The sequence below is a fragment of the Carassius auratus genome, chromosome 27 (assembly GCF_003368295.1).
Source record: "Carassius auratus strain Wakin chromosome 27, ASM336829v1, whole genome shotgun sequence".
Classification (NCBI taxonomy): Eukaryota; Metazoa; Chordata; class Actinopteri; order Cypriniformes; family Cyprinidae; genus Carassius; species Carassius auratus.
This window is the reverse complement of record NC_039269.1, coordinates 8512092-8535361: the sequence shown is the minus strand read 5'-3', so window position 1 is coordinate 8535361 and position 23270 is coordinate 8512092. Positions and strand designations below refer to the sequence as shown.

Below are 23270 nucleotides of genomic sequence, written 5' to 3'. Positions count from 1 at the left end.
TAGCTTGCTCCCTTGATGCCCACCCTGGTGTTCTCTAAATGCCGACGGCTGGCTTGCTCAACACAACCCAGCGTTACAATACGCCACAATTCCAGCCAATCAGAGACAAGGCTGCTAATCAGTCTTCAAGTATTTTACTAGACTTCAGTATGTGATTTTTAGGAAGTAGGGGTCATTTTTTAGGATTCTATAGTTAACCTAAGTCTCTGAGAACATGACACCTTGTACTTCTGAAGACTCCAGGTAGAGACTAAATGGTTCCTGGTGATTTCAAATCTAATTTTTCACCTTAATTCCTAATTCTTTTGCCGTTAACATGCATCTTTTCTACATGTTTATGAATGAACCTGCTGAACCACTGAGGATTTTGCTATCCAATGATTATGCATTAATTTTGCAATTTCCAGAATATCAGCTTGCATAATAATTATGTATGCACATTTTTTTTTCTTCCTCTTTTGCTGTCATGGAAATGCAAGGAATGCTGTGACTGGTTGTCAAGGCAGCCAGTAAGAATTTAGCAGTCTCATCTCTGATTGGCTGGAATTATTGCATATTGCAATGCTGGGTTGTGTTGTACAAGCAAGCCGTTGGCATTTATGATCTCTCGTGTGCAGAATTGTGGCAGAGATATAATCCCATATCCCCAGACCCCAATTTAAGAACACGAGTGGGATTCCCTAAGTTAAAGACCATTATATCCACCAGGGGGCAACATTGTATAGCCTTGACATGATGTGTATATTTCAACAAGCACTCTGCTCCACTAAGTTTTCAATAGCATGTATAATTAACATTCAGCATATATCATAACCAACCTCCCCAATACCACCATTTCTTTTTGTATATTAGGACAAGCAGAAACTTTCCTATTTCTTGAGATGCATGTCGCCTTCAGTCCCATTTCTTTTTCACCCCAAATCCTTCACACAACAAATGCATTGTATTCCAGCGTCATTACATCATATTAAAAAACACTGCACACCATTAAACTAAACTCACATGCCTCAGTTCACTTGTTTATGTCTCCTCTATTTTTGTCTAATGTGATTCCTCTGGTACCTGGAGGGGCCCACCTTTGATCCAAAATAGCTGTGCTAATATATAAATGTGTTTGAACACTGGATATGTGTACAAGTCTGTGGTGTATAAATATATACACAGGGAAGTTTAGCAAAGCATCTCACAGGTTATTCCTTCCTCAGGTACTAATGTGGTCGGATGTGTTACTTTCTTTCTAAACATCTTTTTATTCATAAACTGGCCGATGGAGAATGATGGTGGTCCCCGATGAGTTATTTCACAGTATTAGGATTCAATAGAAGGCACCAACATCTGTGTTTAAGTATCTGACTTAAACATATGGAAATAAACTCTGTGCTACTGGAAGAATAAAGGCACAGTCTTCAATGTAACACAAAAGACATTGCATAGGCAAGATGTTAATGTAATGTCAATGGACTCTTCTAAATAACTCAATGCATGACAGCAGAGAAAATAAAGACTTTTTGGACTGCGCTATTTGTGGAACGGGCCTTGGGATTGGAGGCTCAGAGCCATTTGGCTTGACTTCCTTTGAAGATGGTTTTGTGGAGGGTTAAACCCATACTCCTCCCTCTCTCTGATGCCTGTCGCTCTTTCATTCTGCCCAGGAAAGGTTGTACGTCACTGTGGGTGCAGATATAAAATAGTCTTTGGCTGTATCTTGCCATCTGCGCACTGCTTCTGTAGCACTGGACTGTAATTCATGTCAGTGATGAGAGCATTTTTAGCTCTTGTCTTGTAACGTGTTGGTGGCGAACTGTTGATGTTTAAACTTCTGGATTTCCAGGATTCACATTGCTGGTGAGAGAATAGTTTATTATTTTAGTTGTTGTTGTTTGTTTTACAGGAATATTTGATGTTTTCTCAATTTAACTTTTCGAAGGGACACAGTGTTATGTTAAGGGCCATATGTAATCATGGTAACAACATGTTTTGGATGCATTTGCACCATGGTGTTATCATTTGTTCATTGACTCATGGTACTACTATGTCATTGTGATTTTACCAAGTAAGACATGTTCCTGGATCAACATCTTTTGATAATCCTGGATCAAAATTATTGTCCAAAATATAGACTTACCCATAATTTATTCATAAAATCAGTGATAAATGATAGCTGATTAACAAGGACGTAGAAGCACCTAAACCCTGATCGTAAACCTAAAACAGATATTTCCTGAAACGTTATATATCAGTTATGATTGGTTGATTGGAATGTTGTTCCAGGATCAACAAGGATGTTGTTCCAAGAATATGTTGTACTTGGTTAAATCACGCTCACCGCACTACTTAAGTACCTATGTGTATGTGCAAATTCAGAACTTTGAATAATAGGTAAATAGCTAAATTATGCATTATTTATATATAATGATGTATTATTTATTTAGATGTATAGATAGAATTAGATATTTCACAATTTTTTATATATATTTTTCCAGACATTTTCTTGCTGCTTTGGCCTCTTGTTGCCATACCATGTGGACATGGATGTTTTCTTCACTGATTGTTTGTGTTCTGATGCTCCACATCAGTGGATTCCAGCAAGAGGACACTCAAGCAGGTTTGTCATCTTAGTCTTAGGCTTGTACCTTATAATGTATTAGTCAAATGGTTTAAATAATTGAACCTGTTAACAGTATCAAACTGCATTAAAGTGACACTCTTAAGGCATTCCTGTAGCTCAAACAGTAGAGCATGGCACTAGCAACGCCAAGATCATGGGTTTGATTCAGGCAATGCATGAACTGGTAAAACCTTAAAAGCAATGCAAATCCCTTTTGGAATTAATGCATCTGCCAAATGCATAAGTGTAAATGTATACACTTGAGAAAATGACTTCTGTAATACGTATTAAGTCATTCTTATATAATTCAAGCATTTGGTTGAGATGCCTGACTTTACTCTACATTTGTTCAAGAATTGTAACCCAGCTGGGTTTGCATGTGGACCCTTTGGGCAAATGTTTTCCTGGGCTTGTAGGTTGCAGCACAACTCCCAATGACCTTGTGTTCATCATCGATGGCTCCTCGAGCTTGGGGATCCCTAATTTTGAAACTGCCAAGCATTGGCTCATCAACATCACCAGTGGTTTTGACGTGAGCACCAGATACACTCAGGTAGCAGTCGTCCAGTACAGCGACACCCCTCGACTGGAGATTCCTCTGGGAAAGCATGAGAACAGCCAGGAACTCATCGAGGCCATCACCTCCATCTCATACCTGGGGGGCAACACACGGACCGGCCGCGCCATCAAGTTCGCTACAGACCATGTCTTCGGGATGCCTAACCGCACATCCAAGTCTCCCAGAAACCGCATCGCGGTGGTTCTCACCGATGGGCGTTCTCAGGATGACGTTGAGGATGCTGCCATGGAGGCCAGGGCACAGAATATTGTTCTGTTTGCAGTCGGTGTAGGGAATGAGATCTCTAACTCTGAGTTGGTATCTGTGGCCAACAAGCCAACTTCAACTTACGTGCTACATGTGGAGGATTATAACTCCATTGCAAGCATTTGGGACCTGATGGAGCAGAAACTGTGTGAGGGTGAGTCGTGCTAGACTTTGGAGCATATTTTTCTCTAGGACCAGTGACATTGGAGACATTACATGTGTAACGGAGTTTAAAATGCACACAGTCACACATGGATGTAAACTTTGGGGCCCAATGCATCTGTTTAATCCTGAAGATAAACTGTTGGTCATCATTAGCAAAGACTAAGCAAAGAATATTAAGTGACAAGATACTTACAGACCTTTGGAAATTCAATCTTTGGACTGGTGTCTGTTTGATGCCATATGGTTAAAAACTGGCATCTATTTCCAGTTGTTTCATTGAGTGTATGATAATTTATTTTGTTTTTTATTGCTCAAATCTCAGATGTGTCTCCTCCCTTAGGAGGAATACAAATGAGATAGCAGTTCAGATTTGGTCTGTATTTACATTCAATGAGTTTGTATCTGTTATCTTTATATCTAATGAGATCACAGACTTTTGATTGCAGACTTTGGTGTCTTGGAATATAAGAGAACAATTTTGAGATCTGTTTTAAAAAACTGGAAATTTAAGTGTTCATTTGCTTTCTGTTTTATCTCATTGATGTCTATGAGAATCAACTGAAATTTTAAAGACATCTCATTAAAATCAGATTTAAAAAATTGACATTTGTTCATCGGTTGTTATTTTCTGGTGATCTAAAGCATTACACAACAGTTTGAGTGCAACTGAAATGTTTGTGAATTGAGCAGTTACATTCTCTCATTCACAGAATCGGTGTGTCCGACGCGGATCCCTGGAACGGTGAACGATCAGAAGGGCTTTGATTTAATGAGCCTGATGAAGATCGAGCAGGTGGCTCAGAAGGTTCAGGGCTCTTTGATATCAGAGAGAGCGTCACAGCTCAGCCCTCGTATGGACATCACCCACAGCACCAGGTGATTTTTGCTTTACCACATCTATAGTTCACGATTAGCACTGCATTGTTTGTGCACATGTTGAAGTGTTAGGATTATGTAAATTGTTGTGGTTGGAACATTCAGACAATTTTGACCTTCACTCTGTGTTCCTCACAGAGAGATCTTTCCAGAAGGCCTTCCACCAGCTTTTGTGTTTGTGGCCACCCTGCGCTTGAAGAACCCAGCTCACTGGATGAAGTTTGACCTGTTTAGAGTTTTATCTCAAGACGGGGTGAAGCAGATCGCTGTGACTGTGAACGGAGCAGACAAATCGGTCACTTTCACCTGCACCAGCACTCTGAAGAAAGAGCAGACAGTCATATTTAATGACCGAGGCATCAAGGTCTCTGATACTTTTATATCATTCTTAAATCTCATTAAAAAAAAACATTGGCGGTCGGTGCAGATATCCTTGTGAGCAGCGTGCCGACATGTAGCACCGTTGTGCTTCATGCATCCTGAGTTTGAGTTCTGGCTTGCGGACCTTCCTCTCTTCCACATCATATTTTGTATTGAAATAAAGCCATAAATCACAAAGTAAAAAAAAAAAAAAAAAAAAAAACAACAACACTGGCTGCATCCCAATTAAACTAAACAGTATGCAAGATTGGAATGATTGCATCCCATATCGTATAGTGTTTTGCTATTATTAAAATGTCTGTACACTAAGAATATCAATGTGTATGTGTTGTGTCTTTTGCTAATACGATTGCTGTCCCTGTAGAGGCTCTTTGACACGGATTGGCATCAGCTGAAGTTCCTGGTGAGGCCCAAACGCATCACTTGTTTCGTAGATGGTGCTTACGTGGAGGAGCAGCTCCTAGGTGCAGTTGTTCCCATCTACATTAATGGAAAGACTCAAGTCGCCAAGAAAATTAATATTGAAACAACAGTCCCTGTGAGTTATTCCAAAGTGTTTTTGCTATTTTCGACTCCTGCCTGATCTCAAGTTAATATGTGCCAAATTAAGTGAAACTTGGAAGACGGATTGTTTGCTACAAAAATTTCTGTTGTGTTTCTTTATCAGATCGTGCTGCAGAAGTTGCGGATCTACTGTGATCCACAGCAAAGTGAGCGAGAGACAGCATGTGAAATTTACTCTGTGGTAAGACTGGTTTGCTGTTGGTCTTGCTTGCCAAGTTGTTAACCATCAAATGCTAGTTTGTGTCGACCAGCATGGTGTTGTTTTTTTTTACTAAAAAAAAGAAAAAAAAGGAATGTAGTTCCAGGACCAACAAGAATGTTGATACAGGAACATATCCATCTTGTATAAATCTTGTTATCTGCTTCCAGTGATTTCCTTCCCACTTTAATTTATCTTAAACTGTTTTTTTTACAGGATGATGACAGGGTAAGTTACCAGCATCACTATTCTTGCTTTTAAAAATGTTTAATTTAATTGGGGATTGGTTTAGTTTATGTTTTATGTGTTACATTCCTAGTGTCCTTCGGATCGCTCACCTGCTGTAGAAGGTTGTGATTGTCCTAGTGGTAAACCTGGTCTACCCGGTCTACCTGGACCTATGGTGAGACTTTAAAAAAATGCATTCTAATGGATTGGCAGGCAAACTTGCTGGGGCCTTTTGCTTGTTTGGGACATCTGATCAAAACAAATCTTTAACTCATTGATTGAATGTAGGGCTTTAGAGGGGAGAAAGGCAGAGAAGGACCTCCTGGCCCTGATGGTAAACCTGTAAGTACAGCAGAATCATTAGTGTGGCGTTCATCATGAGGTTTGGACGTGCCTAATCACCATGATCTGTTTGTCCAACAGGGGAAACCAGGAGAAAAGGGAGCATCCGGAGAACCCGGTCGAGATGGACAGAAAGTGAGTGAAACATCAAGAACATTTTCTAATAACCTTTAAGCTTTGCATTATTATTTTATTCTTCCATTTACAGGGGGAAGCAGGTGAACCAGGACGAAAGGGGGAGCGAGGACTGGAAGGACCCAAAGTATGTCGATTTCGAGATTTTTATTGTCATTGAAATTAGAGATATATATTAGCTTGCATAATTCTTCCCCCAATCTTTTAACAGGGAGAAATGGGACCACCAGGGCCTTCAGGACCAACAGTGAGTCTCAAACTTTCTGTCCAATTAATCTGATTTTTTTCTGTTGTTATGTTTAAAGTGTTTATGTGTAAAACATTCCTCTTTAGTAAGTAAAAGCTACAATGACTAAAATCATTCACTTAAAATCTCTTCTAGGGCACTGGCTTTTCCACATTAGATTTAGAGGACTTAGGAATTCAAGGAAGCAAGGTAAAAAAAACATACATCCTATTACATCTATTGAAAATGACAGGAAATGATTACCAAACTTTTTTTTTTCTTATGCAAACTATTGTGACCTTACAGGGAATACCAGGAGAAACCAGGGGAAATGGGACCACCCGGAAAACCTGGAATGAATGTAAGAAACCTACTTTTAAACATCTACTTATGAATCTTCAGTGCTGTTCATTGATGGTCATTGTCATCATTATTCTCTTTACTCTGCAGGGAGATCCTGGGAAACCTGGTCTACCTGGACTTGCTGGTCCCAAGGTAAGACAGATTTCAGAATGACATATCCCAAACCCACTGACAATTCATCTAACACCACTCCTGTAATCATAATTAATCAAAACCAGGGATGCTGTGATGATGGAGGCATATGAAAAGCAGCTTTTAAAAGGCAGAAACCTCCAACGCCATTATTTTCTGCTTTCCAGTACAAATAACTAAACATTTATAGATCAATATACATTTATATGAGTAGCAAGATGACTTAAGAAGATATTAAGACTTGTTGTCGGGTAGATTTGTCAAATTTAAGTGCTTAAATGAGAACAAAAATACTGTACCTGGGTCAAAGACGTTAAGATGTCTGCATCAAAAGAAATGTACAAAAGTGATTTTGTGTCCATAGAAAGCACGTTAAAAGTAAGTAAAATGTGTACTTTTAAGGTTTCAAATACGTTTTTTGGAGAATAAAATGTCAAAATTTGGTTGAAATAATATTACATTGTCATTCAGTGTAACACAATATTTATGCAAATATTCAAACAACATGCTTATTCTTACGTGTACATATTAAAATACCTAAAAGAATAATGGAGCATACTAAATTGTATTGTGTTTTAAATTAGTAATAAATTATTACTGACAAATGGGCAAAACCTAGGATAGTGGCAAATGTTAAACATGTAAAATTACAACTCATTAGTATTTTGGGTGAAAGTAATTAGTCTTTTAATATGTCATAAATTGATTTTTGTTGTAAATATGCCTGACAAGATTGTTACACTGAATGACATTTTACTGGGTGTCTTCTGTAAATCAGGGGAAAATTTATTATATTTATTTTTTGCTCAGAAAAACAAACACAAAGTTGCAATTAAATAAAAAAGAAAACTTTTAGCATTTTTTTTTTGGGGGGGGGGGGGAGTACAACAGTTTAAAGCAGCATTACACTTTTTTTATGCTTAAACACTTTTTCGTCTTTGATCCAACTGCCAATGGTGTAGAAAAATACATTTGCTTTTTTGGGGATTAAGATATTTCTTAGCCCATTGCAAATACATTTAGTCTTGATTCAAGCATAAGCCCATTTAAATTTGATAAGTTTATCATAAATTTATCATAGGTCTCTATGCTTTTAAGGCGAATGTCTCTTGATTTAAGAACGCTTAGATGTTTTGTAAATCACTGGCTTTGGTTCCACAGGAAGGAACCTTGCCATTTTCAGACAGCACTGTTTGTTTTCTGTCAGCTGTGCATGAGAATGAATTCACGTCCTTGTGTCAATACGACAGAAAATAATGCACTTTTTTGTGGTGTATATTATTAGAGAAACCCCACCCATTAATATTTGGTCCTGGACCACATGAATCGAAGTGATTTTGATGATTTCTGTCTTGTTTCTGAAGTTCATGAGAATCCGTGGAGTTGTTTTCGTGTTCATAGGCAGTTTCAACTTCACACCCAGAATTTGGAAGTATTTAAAGCAGCACAGGGTGTAAACCATCAGATGTGTTAGGTATACGATCAGACATCCTCTCACATGAGAAAGTTCTGGATTATTTTAAGCACAAGGGCATATTTGTGGCCTTGTTGTCGATCCTTTTTATCCGTCTCTCTCTAACATTTTTCTTAGCTTTTTGCCAGCAGCAGACTGTCGTCTTGCCCAAAGGTCTATGTATAGCAACTTAAACACCCAGATTATGATTGGTCAATGACACAGTACACATTGTGAGCTGCTCTCTGCTCTAGATGAATATAAGGTCACATGCCAGCCAAATTACTACTGTATGTGCTGGTCACATATTACATCAGCTAAGATTTACCGTTAGTGCAGTTGAATACTGTGGTATAGTGATAAATAACAGATGAATGTTGCTTTATAGTTGGTGTATCATGGCAAAGCTCGTTTTCACCAGGATGTTGACACTTTGTAAAAATAAACTAGCACCTAGCAATAATATTCGGGAATGCCTCTATTAATGTTAAAAACACATTTGATGAATATTGCACCCTTCTAGTGTTGTAGGTCAACCCAAATGAGATCTTTAGTGCTCAGATGTTGCTCTTTTATAGTTCTTGAGACTTCCTAAAGACTGTTTTCAGGATTTTTCTCCTTCACATTCTCTATGAGTGTCTTGATAGATATGATAATAGAAACAAATGAACTGTTGATGATTGGTGATCATTTTGATAATTTGTTGAGCTCATATAGAGGTCTAAAATTTCTGATTGCAGTTTGAGACATTTTTGGAAAATATATACGTATAATATTTATTATTATTATTTTTTTCTCCCCTATAGTGTGGTTTGAGCAAATGGGTGTAGTTGTTTAGACATGAATTGGAAGTCTGTCACTCAGATCTATTTTCGGGCTACTGCATCTGTCTCAGCATCTGCGTGCCGCCCGTTCTCTGAAAATTAGTGCCGCCCTGCTATTTACTGCCCATTAAATCAAGCTTGTTTATCAGTAGGGCTTTGATTTGACTCTTGGCGACACTCAATGTTTGTTCAGGTTTGGATGTGGCTTGGTTTGACAGATGTGACATTCAGATTTTGTTCCACAAAGCTGTAAAATAACCTTTAAAACGTTGGAAACACGTTTGGTTATGTTCGCTGAAATGATCTAACTTATAAAAAATGATTTATAGAATGTGTTTGGTCTTTAACATCATGTTACAGTGCTCACTCTTGCTTAAATTAATGAAAATTTGACTTTATGATAGATTATTGTTTAATTGAAATGATACAAATCTCTGTGCAGTCCAGCCTTTAAACCTAGAAAACAGTTTTCGTGTTCAAACCATGTGCTTCTTTTAGGTTTTACTATACATGCTTAATGCATCACACAACTGTTGTAGCTACTTGTTTAAAGCACACATTGGTTATAGATTCATAAAGGGCCATGGCTACTGGCTAGCATATACATGAAACTTGAAAATTGTGAAAACTGAACTGGACAGGGTTGGTATTATCGTGTTTGCTAGTTTTCGTTATTAAGTCCCGGCCTTCCCACTTTGGATCTGGGACAGAATTGCTCGCTTTAGCGGTAACACCATGTTTCCCCAGACCACTAAGGGATGATTAGTTAACCAAAACTCGGTTTCATGTGGTGTGCCAGAAGAGAGCTCCCTCATAAGGGTGGGTTTCCCGCGGCACAAGTGGTGCCGCCAACCCTGGAAACAGCCTTTAATCATGACATGCAGACGTACATGCATATGGACTGTTAAAAGAAACTGAAACACACAGACCCCAAAACCCAAGAACAACTCGTGACTACGTTGATTATGAGTTTATCTGAACTGAAATGGGTCATTACTTATATTCCACCTGCATCAAATGTTCAGTGCATGCACAAAAACTTCCACCAAAAGGTTAAAAAAGATAAAAGTCATGTGGAATCTCATAAATTCCTTTTAATTGGCTTTCTCCTGGATATAATTGCAGAGCGACGGTATAAGGTACAATTATTGTTTGTCATGTTTCGAAAGCACGCTTTGTGTGAGGTCTTTTCAAATGTCAGAGCTTCAGGGTAAAATCTATATTATGTGCATGCATTTATGTGAGTGGACAAGAGAAATCCAGTAAGAGAAAGCCTGGGAAATAAACTGTTATTTGAGCAAACATTTTATAACCTACAGACTAGTTCCCATGCATTCTACATTAAAACTAATCACATTTTTTTAGGACTATGTTCAGAATTGAATACTAGCATACTGCACAGTAGTGCATGTTTAAAAAAAAATATAATATGCTACTTTAATGCATGACCTCACTGTAGCTTCAATTCAGAATGAAGTAATATAGTCTCAGAAATAAAACACATTGTCATTAATTTTAAGATCAGTGAGGAAAAACAACATGAGGGTTAAAGTATTTATTATTTGCATGGCTACTTGAAGAGAAACGTCTACTGCTTGTGCACATAAATAATATTAGCCTGCTAACCTACAAAGCCAAAACTACTACTGGAAATGGCAAAAAAAGAGAGAAAAGTCTTAAATGTTTTTTTTTTTGACCCTTTATTTAAATATTCGTATTCACACACTTTTTTTCCTCTTTGTAAATAATAGCCTATGAGAGTTGATTTTAGACTAAATGTGTAGTTACGCTGTTAGCCTTTGTATGGCAGTGTGGTACAGCAGTGTGTTTTTCTGAACATATCCCATGCCCCATGCTAAATGTGGGGTATTACATATTTTCTGTCAGGTGTGTTCCACCATACACAAATTACATGCACATGTAACCAGAAACATGCTATTTTTGAATTCACATGATGGCCAGCCACAGCCGAGCATCTCGGGAAAGGAGGACATCTCTCAGCAGCATTCCCACATGTGTATGGCTTGTAATTTAGTACTTCAGAAAGTGCAAAAAAAGTCTTTAGATAAGCTCCTTTTACAGTTGGGTGTAACATGTTTAGATTTTAATGACAGACTTTCTCAATTTTCATACTTACTTTACAATTAAGATGTGTGCATATTTAACTTTCTCAGTGCTTAATTTCTCTTTATGTAATTAGTATGTAAAAACATTTTTTTTAACCCAAATTGGAAGTGCCGAACTCTAATTATATCTGTAATTGGTGGAATGTACTATGATTATTTAAGGCAAAGTGATACTCTTTTACCTACAGCTTACCACGTTTCCCGTTTCTAAATATATGTGATGTGCATGTGACCAAGAAAAAAATGCTTTAGAATATTTTTACATCAGTAAATGTGTGATCGTTTTCTTCTTTTGATTCTGAGATGCAATATGCGTTTCTAACCCATTTTTATTTTATTTTTAACATTTATTTAGGGAGAGAAAGGAGATGTTGGTGCAGAAGGATCAGATGGACAACCAGGAATCCCTGTGAGTTTAATTTTTCAACTTATTGTTTTTTGTGTGTGTGTGTGTGTGTGTGTGTGTGTGTGTGTGTGTGTGTGTGTGTTATTCTTTTTTCCACCTCAGTTTTAGTTCTTTAGGTTTAGTTAAAAAACTTCAGTTGCTTTGAAAATATAGTTCATTCAGTTTGATTAGTAAGGCATCAAACATCTGCAGCCACAACATCATATACCAATACAATTTTAGTTCATTTTTAGGAATATATCAACTGCTTTTCTGCTAAGCTTTTTCAGTCAAACTCCATTCTGGAATCTTTGCTTTGAAGTCACTTTCATTTAATTTTCATTACTTATTTCAAACTCTAGTTCACAGGCTGGCTCGATTGATGAATTGTTCTGGTCTTAACCAGGTCGAAACGTTTTTTAATAGCACATTAGCACAATACAAATTTTGATTTATGATGATGACATATTTAATCACATACTTATCTGATGAGATTGACTGTGTCATAGTGAAAGGCCACTGTGTAGAGTTTATTGCATGATGTTTCTGGTGGAAGGGGCCTTGTCAAATGGTTCGCTGCAGAGCCCCACAGATTTGCGGTGTGCTGCTAACTCTAGATTTGGAAATGATGAAACCACAGTGTTTACTAATCCCAGAATACATCACTGAGATTTAAAGATGTAAAGTAGCAGATGATACATGTATATAGTCAACATCAGCTCTGTTTATGCTCTAGATGTTGTTCAAAGTCTTCCTGCTTCATTGCCAGTCACGCATGTTAACTGCAACTCTGACTATGAGAAAGGAAAACACTTCAGACAGACAAGGCCTTAGTCTTATTTCCGAATGCCTCAGAAGCTGAGGCAGACTCAGTTTGAGGCCTCTATTGGGTTGAAAAACTAAAAGATAAAAGTTTATTATTATTATTATTATTATTCCTAATCGTAATATTTTTTTACCATTGGTTTTAAATTTTTAAAGGCTTGCTTTTTTTGGTGAAATATTGCAAATCTCCTGAATTGATTAGCTCAAATTAATTCATGAAACTGCAACTTGAAACAACAGCGACGTGCCAGTTTGTTCGTTAAACTATAAGATGCAATGGATGTCTTTGTTGTCTTTGATGTCAAAATGTCTTTGTTCTCATCTTGACTTGCATCTTGCTTGAGATCTGCCGGAAGAGCATGCCATTAACTGCTGATGATCTGCAAAGTTTCGTGATTGTGGGTTGCTAGGTTGTGGGTTGCTTCTGGAGAATGAGATCATGATTTCTGATTTCGACATTCTTTAATTAGCAGCTGCTTTGCTAAACAAACAACACTTGTCACACAATTCCTCTTTATATATATATACATTTAAAATATATACATAGCCCCCTCCCCTCTTTTATATGGTGCTGCTATATATTTTTTAGCATGAGAAGTGTTGCTAGATGGTTTCAATCAAAAATTTAAAGTGACTTCAGACTGTTTATGCTTTCAACTAAAGTCAGTTTTCATTTTTATTTCAGCTACTGACTTGAAGTGATGTGGTTTAGGCCTCAGTGTAAATATTTAGATATCCCTGGCTTAGTTTGATATATATATATATATATATATATATATATATATATATATATATATATATATATATATATATATATATATATATATATATATATATATATATATATATATATATATTCAAACAGTAAGTGCTCCCTTTTGGGGTAACGTTTTGGCAAGCACTCAATTCCATTTCCAAGCCCAGGTGCCGAGAGCAGCCCTATGGAAAATTTTAGGAAGACATCTGTCCAGTGTCATGCGATTAATATAACAGTTAATACACCCTTCCCTCTTTTTGAGGTCGTGGTGAACCTCTGAATGTTCTCCTTTCTCGTTCTTTCCTGCAGAACCGTTTTATTTGGCAGATTTGTGCACACAGAGCAAGTGGAGACGGCGGTTTTTCTATAAACCAATTCCTTTATGTCAAAAGTGCATTCATTAGAAGTCAAATGGTTTTCTGCACGTCTCCACTTCCTTCTGTCTGTCTCTCTATCTCTGCAATCTCTTTTATGTCTGTTGCCACATAGTGTTTGGAAACCTTGCTGAGGAACATTTGCTGTTTGACTGAACACTTTGACACTCATTCATTCCACAAGCTGTTTGGGCTGTGCTTCCTGTTTATGGCCAATCAACCTGGCTCATTTGAAAGAAAAATGTACAAGATTATGGGATCCCTGAAATCGGTCCAGGAAATGGGACGTATCAGCTGTGGAAGGTTGTAGGTGTGGTGATTTATGCCTTTCTTTTATCTTTCATCATAAACTCTCATGTAAACCACTCTAATGATAGAATACGTGCTTGCCATTACATTTGAATGGGTTACAGTGTGGCTTGGCAGTGATACAGAAAGGCAGCCCTTGGTAAGTAAACAGGCAATAGTGGCAGTAAAAGGTGCCTCCAGGATGTTAAGCATGTGTTTTAGACTGGATCCTTTGTAGTTGTGTATTTCAACCAAGAAAGCAAAAGACTCATGGGATGTTAAACTGTACTGCCTTAACCATAAACAACTTACTGTATGAATGTTTTCTGTGATTTTTTTAGGGTATGCGGGGGCTTCCGGGAGAGATAGGCCCTGTTGGACCTCAAGTAAGGACCCAGATGAATCATAAAATATTAAATATAATAAAATGTCATATGTTTCAAAAGCAGCAAATCGGCTCAAATCATGTGATACTGAAGACTGGAGTAATTTTTAACGTATAAAAAAAGGTTATATTAGGGTTCTTAATGGGTTCTTAATATTTTCATAATATGACAGTTTTTACTGTATTTTTTATCAAATAAATCCAGCCTCTGTGAGCAAAAGAGACTTATTTCAAAAACATAAAAAAATGCTTGCCCACTCCAAACTTTGGACACTAGTCATTTGGAGAGAATTTATTTTCTAACAGCTTTTGTGCTATTTTATAACAAAAATGATTTTAACAGGGTGAGCGTGGGATGCCAGGGCCAGCGGGTTTTACTGGACCAACAGGACACCAGGTAGAATATTTCATAATTTTACATGCAATAACTATTTAAGTTGTTTATCAAGGCCTCTGATTTTGGGCAAGATGTTAAGTATGATTTGTTCTTAAAGGAAAATGTCCCAGTTTTTCCATATTTCACTATGTTCTTCCCTCAGTTTAGATGAGTTGATACATGCATCTCCCGTCTCAATGCGTGCACTCAATTGCTGTAGCGTGCGATCCTAAGGAATGAATGATGCTAAGCTAAATGCTAACATAGTGGCACCATGTGCTACAGCGATTGAATGCATGCACTGAGATGGGAGAGGTACGAATCAACTCATCTAAGCTGAGGGAAGAACAAAGTGGTATATGGAAAAACAGTGACATTTTCCTTTAAACTAAATCAGGTGGCTATTAAATTATTTTAAGATTTAAGATGATATTAAATATTCTTAAATAATCTAAAATATTAAAACAGAATATCATAGAGATTTTGTGGTCTTATACTATTTCTAACCCTGCCAACACCTTGAATATCATAGCAACCCACTCCTAAAACTTCACTAACCACATAGCAAAACCACTCTAGCACTATGGCGGTGAGTTTGGCACGGGCAAGCACCACTCACGTTTTCTTCAGAAAATGTGAAATCTAGTTTCCAACAGCAGAGGTAAATGATTTATTTTTTAAAGGTAAAGTGCAGCCCAAACACACGTCATAGGTTAATGTAACCAAGTTCATGTGTACCCAGAATGGATTAGTTTGTGCCGAAGTGTTTAAACTTTCTGAAAAATATACCTCCGAATGACTTTCTTATTGTTGTCTTTGCACATTAAACTGACATAAGCCATGAAACAAATGCACAAAATGTTGATGGTTTTCACTGGAAGAGATATAGCAAATAAATACAGTATATTAGACTTGAATTACTGACTTACTGAAGAGTTGTCTTTAATTCTAGGGACCCCCAGGCCCAGTTGGCCCACCTGGCGTAGAAGGTCCTCCTGGTCCAAAAGTAAGTCATCCCAGCTATGTGTAGTTTATTGTATATTTATTATTCATTTGTATTTTTTGTATAACTTCTGAAGTTATAAATACGTGAAATGTAAAGAAATATATCCTTAAAAAAAATTAGTTATTTATTAAGCAAGGATTTATTAAATTTATCAAAATTAAGAACTATTTGCCTTTATATCATTTCATTGACATGGAGCGAAATCCTTATTTGCTGACAGGGGAATTCTGGCTCTCGCGGGCAGGATGGGCTACCTGGACCACCTGGTGCTAAAGTGAGTGAACTAAGGGAGGGGGATTTCCACATATAAAGGTCTGAAAATACCATATTATCTTTTCTGCTACCTGCCGCTTCCTCAGCCGGCTTCAAGAAATAACTTTGAATAGCAGATGCTATATTAAGCCTCTATTGAGTCATAATGTTGAGAAACCGTTAATTTACATTAACAAGTCAAATGCTGAAGAAAAAATAGGTATGAGAGGAATGTTTTTCATGTAGGCCTACAAAAGCCGAAGGTGAGAGACTTTTTAAAGAGTATGAAAAGTGTGCAATTATTATTTCATTGCATTTATTTCACATCCTTCCAGATTAAGCAGAAAAGTAATGTTTTAATGTGTAAGTTTATCCAGAATTGAAAATGAGTCTGTATTGTGCACTATTCCATTTCTTCTGATGCCATACTGTACATTAGGTATATGACAAAACTATGCTATGTCTATAATCATATTAAATGATTTATGTCATTAAGTATAGTGATGTTGCCTGTACTGAGATCTGCATGCATGTATCCATAGGGTTCAGATGGAGAGCATGGCATTCAAGGTCCCCCTGGCATTAGAGGTCATCCAGGGTTTAAAGGTCATAAGGTACGTCCATCTTCAACCTAAACCTAACCGGAATTCTTGCTTTAGAGGGTTTAATGAAGATGTGCATATACAATGGATGCAATTATACAATAGGTTGCATTAGATATAGTAAATATTCGAAAAAGAAAAACATTTAGGACGGTTCTGTCACATCAGTTGTGTGAATTTGAGATGTGGATGTTGCATGTGCAGTTTAAGCAGTATAAATTATTAGAGTGCTGCATACTGAATGTCACAGGAAGTATGTGGTTTTAGCTGGAACATTCAGTTATGATTAATACCAACTATAATCTGCATTTATAAAATAGATAGGGTTAATTTTAGTTTCACGCTGACTTTAACATGGCATTGACATTATAAATTTACTACAACTCACAGAACTCTGTCTTTTTTACCTCTCTTTCTACCCGGTTTATGTGAATACTACACTCAATGTAATGAACAATAGCACATTAATCATTGCATAATTTAAATATTTTCCTTTCAAATTCTCATTAGCATTTTTGACAGCCTATTTTCATGGTGGTGCTTTAATACTTAAGGATTCTTCTCTTTTCTTTACATTTTGAATATTTTGCAGTGGGAATGTTTCTTAAGTAGGGAAACACAATAGGCTAAATACTTTATTTTTCAACCAGAAAATGATGAAAAGTGTGGAATTTAAAATGCAAATTCAGTGAGTGACTATTTTCGGTTGATGCGACCTCTATGAACTGTGCACTTTAATGTATTATTAAAAATATTCTTAGATTCATCACTATTAAATGTCAGATCTCCTACGCTTGTATTTTACAGGGTGACTCAGGATCATCTGGACCAAAGGGGAGTCAGGTACCATGACTGCTTAGTGATAAGCGACAGCTTTGACATTTGATTTCTCACGTCTCTTCAAAAAATACTTTTAGTTCAATTCAAGTTTTCAATTTTAGCTTGTTTATTGAAGGTGCTGGACAACCACCGAGAAGTGTATTACAATATTCCAGTCTAGAGGTCATGAATGCATGAACTAGCTTTTCTGCATCAGAAAAAGGTGACATGTTTCGTAGCTTGGCAATGTTTCTAAGATGGAAGAATGCTATTTTTGTAACATGGAAGTATGATTTTCTAAAGACAAGTTGCTCTCTAATATAATACGTATGTTTTAAAATGTAATACAAAAGATTCTGTGTTCTGTTTTTTGGTCCAATAAGTAATATCTCTGTCTTATCCGAATTTAATAGGGGAAAATTATCGGTTTTCTTTTACATTTTTAACACAATATTTTAGCTTAGATAGTTGGAGATACATAGTTGAGTATCATCAGCATAGCAGTGGAAACTCATCCCGTATTTTCTAATAATATTACCAATAATATACATGTATATTGAAAATAGCAGAGGACCTTGGACAGATCCTTGTGGCACTCCATACTTTACTGGTGATAATTGAGATGACGCCCCGTTTAAATAAACAAAATGGTAGCGATCAGATAGGTCAGATCTAAACCATCTTAAAGCCTGCCCTTGAATACCCGTATAGTTTTGTAATTCATCTATGTCATGATCTATGGTGTCATATGCAGCGCTAAGATCGTAAACATAGCATGTGAGAGAAAGAGAAAAGAGGAAGTTTAAAAAAAAAGGTGTTAAACTGCCAGCAAAACACGTTTTTTCTAACAGGCATTCTGACCTACGAAAGACACGCACACTAATGTTTTTATTCAGCAGTCAGGGTCAAAATGTTGTAAACAAAGTACCAAGCAACATACCAGCTGGTGCAGGCTGCTTTTACTAGTTAATGCTGGTCTAGATTGTGGAAAGGCACAATCGTGCAAAACAAAACAAAAAAACTGGTTGAGCATGTCATTGAATCTCTCTTTCCAGGGTGAGAAAGGAAACCAGGGAGAACCAGGAGTCACTGGAAAACATGTACGTAACATGTACATGTACGTGTACGTCTGTATGCTTCATTAGTGGTGTTTCTAATACAAGTGTACTTCTGGTTATGGATTTTAATAAACCTGTAAAACCTACGCATTGAACTTTGAAGCCCAACTTACCCCACAGTGCTTGTGCAATGGAAAGTAAAACATCCCACAGACTTACTTTAAAGTGGGAACCCAAATCGTATCTAGAGACTTGAAAATCATACAGATATCATAAGATTTAATTTTTTGAAAGAAATAAATGCTTCTGTTCAACAAGGAGGCTTTAAATTGATCAAAAGTGCAAAAATCAAGAGCAAATCAAGACTTCTTTTAAAAACATGAAAAAAAATTTACATATAAATGTCTAAATGTGAAGCCTAATGTGAATAAAATGTCAGAATATTCAAATTTTACTTCTGTCATTCTCAACAGGGTGAACCAGGCCTGAAAGGAAACAAAGGGGAGGTACACAACTACTCTCAAAACATAACTACTGTTACATTAACATTACATTTAGCTGACGCTTTTATCCAAAGCGACTTACAATTGCTATATATGTCAGAGGTCACACGTTGGTGTTTTGAAAGAGTTTGTCTTTCTTTTATTTGTTTGATTGATAAGTAATTTGGTGGTTCGGTTTAGAGCCGGATAACACTGGAGTTTTTTTTATATATATATATAATTATACTTTCGATTTTCTTTTTGAATGTTAGAGTTGTGGTTGGAATCCAGCTCAGTTTGAGTTTAATTTATTAGTTGAAGCACGAATGTATTTAGACACAGTGGGGTTTCACTGGCACGGAGGGCTTCGTATTGAATTGATTTATCGTCAGATTTATTGAGGGGATACCTGAACTGAACAGCTCTTTTTTTTATTTCAATGTGTAAGGGGTATAAGCCCAGTTCTGCCCTGCACTGCATTGTTAGAAGTGCCTCTATTTACCCCTAGAATGTGTTTAGCAAATTCCAATTGTGTTCTTTCTATTAAGCTTTATCCCAATTTTCAGACTTTAATACTGGTCCCCAAATTGTACTCCCTTTCAGCCAGGTGTAGCAGGGGAGCCTGGGAGCAGAGGGGCTGATGGGAAAAAGGGAGATGTGGGTCCATCAGGGCCACCTGGATCTCAAGGCTTTTCGGGTCTAGATGGTTTACCGGGGCAGCCAGGACTTCCAGGATACCCAGGGAAACCAGTGAGTGTGATGCTTTTGAGCATTTATAGGGAAATGTATGATAACAATGAGTCTAGTCTTGCTCAAATACACACACACACACACTGTGTTACAGGGGAAAGCACCTTCAGAAGAGCAGCTGATGAAGATCTGTGCTTCTGTGCTACAGAGTAAGTTCTTCTTAAGTTTTTCGTATTTCAGTGGCAAATAAATTGAGTGATGTCAAAATGAACGAGAAAACGAAGATAAAATATGCTAATGCAAGCGTTGCTTTAATGTTTGCCCACTTAGAATTTGATAAAGCCCCTAACTGTAAGTATTACATTTAGTCATGGAACTCATCCTTCTCATATTTACCACTCTAGCAACCAAAAATGTGTTATAAAACACTCAAACCACCTTAGCAACACACCCACAACACTCTAAAATCATGTCTGTCACGTTTGCATGGAGAATCACTCACGTGTTCTTCAGAAATATACAAATCTAGTATTTGAGATATGTTCCTATGTCTTCATATGCATTTACCTTGTCAGAAGAATTTATTTAGCAGAAAAAGACAAAGATACTCGAGATTAATAGCATTTGACTCATGATGTGCGTATATATGTGCCTATAAGTGTCAGAAAGCTGAAAACATCTGGAGAAGTAGTAGCTTTTAGGGCAACTTTCAGTTCTCTTTAAAAAAAGAGGAAAATATAAATATAGTTGTAAAATCCATTTGTTTGACGTAGCATATGGCTGTTTTTTATATTGCCTTTTCTGTCACAAATGTTACTCCATCTTCTCTACACTCCTTAAAAGTCCAAATGCTTGTTGCTTACATGTAGTAAGGGATGATAGTTAGTCACATGGTAATTATTGTAAAATAAATCACGTCAAGATGATCGCAACATTAATGAGAAGCATTTTTACATTATCTTGCTGCTTGATTAATAATTAATCTGAGAATGGGTCGTGAAACTAGCACTAGCACAAATGTACAGCTTAGCATCGTTATACAAAAATGTTTGACTGTAGAAGGCAACGATTGACCAATCAACACCTATTAACATAGTGTCTAGTCACTGCATGTACATGTACAGTACATTCATTGATACTGAGATACAAAATATCTTTATCATCTTATACTAAATCAGTGTTACTCATCCACTAGGGGGCCTACAAAATAAGCTTTGAAATAAGCTAAAACATGGAGGAGTAAGCTGACATCATGTTTATTATTTAATTTGTGAACTGATTTTTTATATAAAACTTCATATAAATGAGGAAAAGTGTGGTTTCTAGACATGAGAATTATCAAGTTTATAATGAACATAAATCTTTCTGGTGATATCAAGTACTAAAATATTTTATTGCGTGGAAATTAGTATTTATGACTAAATTAATTAAAAAAATATCTGTCATCAGGGTTATTAAAGTTAACTGAAACTGAAACAAAACTAACTAAACTAACCTTTTTTTCTTTTTTTGGCTAGATGCCAAAAGCATTTTATATATTTTTTCATGTTCATTTATAAAATTACTAAATAAAAATTGATAAAAAGGTCAAATTAAAACTTAAAATATATAAATAAAAACTAGTTAAAAATGGCATGTAAATTAATTTGGCAAAAAAGTGTAAAGACTGAAGATTTAGTTATTCAAAACTATTTTAATTATTTTGTACATTTTATAATACATTTTTAAATTGCATTATAAATTTCAACTTTACGTTTTAGATTTTTCCCATTTCTTATATATATATATAATGGTTGAGAATCGCTGCACTAAATGTTCCTTCCACAGGCCAGCTGCCACAGCTCCTGCAGGTGATGGGTCAAAGCAGCTGCCAACACTGTGAAACCAAACAAGGACCTCCAGGCGATCCAGGTCCCACAGGCCCAACTGGCCCATCTGGACCCCCGGGATATCCCGGCAGGGCAGGGTCTCCAGGCTACCCGGGACCTCCAGGGAGGCAGGGACCTGCAGGGGTAAAAGGTGAGGAAGGATTATGTCAATCTGTTTTAAAGTTTATTTCATCTATTGATTATAAAGTGACTGAAGGGAAAATGGTGCTTGAATGTTTTTCTTACAGGTGATATTGGCCCAATGGGCTTGAAAGGTGCTAAAGGACAGGGTGAAATAGGGTTGCCAGGTCCACCTGGTCCAGCAGGTATAGAAACAAATATATTCCTGCATGATAATAATCCCCTTCTTTTGCAAGCAATGTCCAGAAGTAATTTTCTCTTCCACAGGTTTGCAGGGTCCACGTGGGGATGATGGTGAGGGATATCCTGGGCCTTCTGGTCCACCAGGAAAACCTGGCGCTCCGGGCACCCCTGGCAGACGTGGGCCCCCGGGACCCATGGGGGTTTGTGACCCATCCTCATGTTATCAAGCCTATGGCTTTCAGGATGATCCTTTCAGGAAAGGACCTAACTTTTAGCATCAGGACAGTGGGATCATACTTTTCTCTCTCGAAAGGACCTTTCTGGTGCTCAGCCTTGACCTCAAGAACTCTTAAACTCTAAAGAACGATGATCTTGACTTTAAATGTGTGATGTGTTTTCCTGTTTGAGAATCTTGTGTTGATTGTGTTAAATCATGAACCCATGTTTTTGATTGATTTTGACGCATGTCCTGGCTGCTCTTTTCCAAAGGGGCTGTTGGGCTCCAGTAGAACTCATGCAAGTTTTCTGAAGTCTTGTGCAAGAAACAGACTAAAAATTCAATCATTACTTGGTGAAAATGCTCTCAAGGATCATGCATGTTGACGTAGCGTACATACATCTTTGATTCTCTCATGTCCTGTGACCAATTTCATTTTCATTTTCAAATTTCGATTTTGGGTGAATTGTTCCTTTGAAGAAAAATTGCTGTATCCACTGCACTGCCCTAGGCAAGCTACCTCTGTACAGGATGTGAAGCAATTCTACGGGCTATACTTTGAACACTTATGTTCAAATTTTAAAATACTTCTTCTGCTCAAGGGCTATTTGTTAGTTTTTATAGGAACATTTTTACTACCAAAACATTTATTATTATTGTTATTATTATTATTTAATTATACTTTTCATTGTTTGAGAATTTGTCTTGTAGGTTTCAGTAGTAATCGTAGGAGTGTAGTTTTGGCATGTCTGTTTTTGACTGGATAGATTTGTGCAAAGAGCAGCAATTAACATCTATTTATTGTTTTATGTTTCCTGTTCATGTTCTTTTTTTCATTCATGCACATAGGATTTTAGTCTTTTACTGAATTTATCCTTTCATCTGTGCAGCTGACATTTGGAATTATTAAAATTACAATAAATATTTTAGAATTTGAAAAATGTCAATCATTTTACTCTTCAAGTTGTTTCTTGTTCTCCAACAGTAATATATCATTTTCTCTCTCGCTCTCAAATAAATAAATAAATAAATTATAATAATAATTTTTCCCAGTGACATTTTGAAAACATTGATAAAAAAAAAGCGAAGGCGGTGCATTTTCACGTAGCCCTGA

At 36.8% G+C, this 23270-nt stretch overlaps 1 pseudogene; it reads left to right on the top strand.

Annotated features, from left to right (window-relative positions):
• Positions 1–1625: 1625 nt before the first annotated feature.
• LOC113045347 (collagen alpha-1(XXI) chain-like) lies at positions 1626–23045 on the top strand (annotated as a pseudogene).
• Positions 23046–23270: the final 225 nt, after the last annotated feature.